This window comes from Atractosteus spatula, unplaced genomic scaffold (genome assembly GCF_055471065.1).
Source record: "Atractosteus spatula isolate fAtrSpa1 unplaced genomic scaffold, fAtrSpa1.hap1 Scaffold_8, whole genome shotgun sequence".
Classification (NCBI taxonomy): Eukaryota; Metazoa; Chordata; class Actinopteri; order Semionotiformes; family Lepisosteidae; genus Atractosteus; species Atractosteus spatula.
In genome coordinates, this window is record NW_028296912.1 from 453,635 (window position 1) to 456,059 (window position 2,425).

Below are 2,425 nucleotides of genomic sequence, written 5' to 3' on the forward strand. Positions count from 1 at the left end.
GGGTCCCGGCACAAAACGAAACTAAAACGCATACCGTTTCGCGCTTCTTATTAGTTGCTCAAAAGTAATTTGACCGTATGAAATGCATAATATAAACCTAGAAACATATACGTGAGCAGTACTTAAGCACTGTAGTATCGGTGTTAAGACATACCTCTCAAATACTGTAAATCAAGTTAAAAATATCTCAAGACCGATTCTGGTCATAATGAAACCATGTTTCGTGTATGTTTTTTTTAATGTACCGAGACCAGCCATATACTGTATGTTTATGTTCCAAAATTAATATCGTTTATGGCTTCACACGCGTTGCAGTATGCTCCTATTCTTTTTATGCTCAGCTACTAAGATTTCCCTTTAGTGGTAAAATCAGATATGAATATTCAATACTTAAACGGGCACAGTTAAGACATTAAATATACATATACATACTGTATACAGTACAGTTTTCATACGGTAATATGTTTATGTTCCTAAATCAATCTCTTTTATGAGCATGTGAAAGGCATGGTGAATCGATTCTCAAAAATTACTGTACTTTGCATGATTGGAAACAAATGCGTGATTGCGAAATGCTGTGGTGTTACTTTTACAAAGACGGTCAATGAAAAAAAGAATGTTGACCAGGGCAATACTTTGAGTTTACACTTACAGCTTGTCCAAGGTCATTCATTATTAATACTATTAGTAATATCTTCGTTAAAGACTTTGATGGCCACAGCTCAAACATGAGAGGTTGAGCTTTATTAGCTCCACCTTGCGGAAATTCCGGATACTATTATTTTGCTTGTCGTATTATAGGAGAATTTACGGTAACTCGCGGTATTTACCGGTAGCTTGCGGTAGACTGCGTACAGCGTACCGCAAAATAATGCGGTATCGCCCGCGCATTTTGAATGGCTGCATCTGTAGGCTGCCAAAAGTCTCCGAAACCAAATTTTGATAGCAGAAAATTCTCACTCGTCCAGAAGTTTCCTTGGGACCCAACATCCAGCACAGAGTGGTAAAAAAGCGTCTTTTTTGTAGAGCCTTGCAGTGTGCATTGGTGGTTCAGTGGTAGAATTCTCGCCTGCCACGCGGGAGGCCCGGGTTCGATTCCTGGCCAATGCAGTGGCTTTTGCAGCGAGCGGCTCCATCACTTGCATCCCCTTTCAACTCGCAACTGAAAACCCACTGAAGCTTAGAAGCTGTGAGCCAGGTCAGTACCCGGATGAGGATGACCTACAGGGAAAAGCAAAGCTTACAGCTGGAAGCGGTGTTAATGGAGCCAGCGGTGGGACGCTCACCCTGAGGTCTGTGCGGGTCCCAATGCCCCAGTATAGTGACGGAGACGCTGTGTGGTAAAAAGGCGCTGTCTTTTGGATGAGATGTAAAACCGAGGTCATAGCTCTCTGTGGTCATTAAAAGTGACCACCAAAACCTTTGACAAAAGCTCTTGGTAATTGATGGTCTTCAATAATGCTTCTCCTTTAGGTACATTTGAAATCAGCTGAAAAATGCTGTGAAATGGGGGGGGGCACTTCAGGCCAGTGTAGGATTTGAATTTGAATTTTTGAAGAACCATTAAACAGCACGAGAAAGCCCGTACACTGAATTGCAGGGCTTTCTATTCAAAGAAGGACAAAAGAAACTTCCCTGAATTCCATTTTTTGCAGCACAGAGAGGACAGTAGAAACAAGGCCTGTTAGCTCAGTTGGTTTGAGCGTGGTGCAAGTAACGCCAAAGTCGCTGGTTCGATCCCTGTTCGGGCCAGGCAGTCTCCTCCTCTCTTGCCAAAACCTGTTGCTTTCTTGCTGTGGTGAGATTGGTGGTAATGCAAAGACGCCACATACTACCGACAGACGAGAGTGTTGCGGGAGAAGAGAGAAGTGATGGAAGATTGAAGAGTGTCCTAGGTGGAGCCAAGATGAAGTGTCACAATTGCCTAGGGGAGGATTTCAAATGTTTAAGATGGTAAAAATAACCGGAAGTGATCCCCCAGTCCGGCGCAGTCTGACGTACTTCTGTCATATAAAGTAAAACTAGATGTCGAACTGGAGCCTCACCATTTGCATAAGTGAGGCTCCAGTTATACATCTAGTTCACTTTAAATGACAAAACTGAAGAGGCTTAAAAGAGCTGGAGAGGATTTCTTACAACTTTTGAGCCGGCACAGTTTTCGAAAACGTTTTCTTCACGCTGCACTATACAACACAGACAGCCAAGAGTCTCCAAAACAAAACGAATTGACAGATAGGAGAAAAGTCCCAATCGTCCTAAAGTTCCCAAAATCCAGCACTGAGCGTAAACAAAGTGTTCAAGTAGCGTGGGAATGCTACCCCTAATGCTAGCTGGAGTTTGAGCGTCTGGTTCAGAGTTTGCTCAAGAGTTTACCTTTCACAGATGCGCAAAGATGAATGTTGAGGGTGCACGCTACAAGGCGCCT

The 2,425-nt window shown here is 43.2% G+C and overlaps 1 non-coding gene across 1 annotated transcript; it reads left to right on the top strand.

The window, feature by feature from the left end:
- Positions 1 to 1,039: 1,039 nt before the first annotated feature.
- trnag-gcc (transfer RNA glycine (anticodon GCC)) lies at positions 1,040 to 1,110 on the top strand. Its single transcript has one exon. It is a non-coding gene; the product is annotated as a tRNA-Gly (tRNA).
- Positions 1,111 to 2,425: the final 1,315 nt, after the last annotated feature.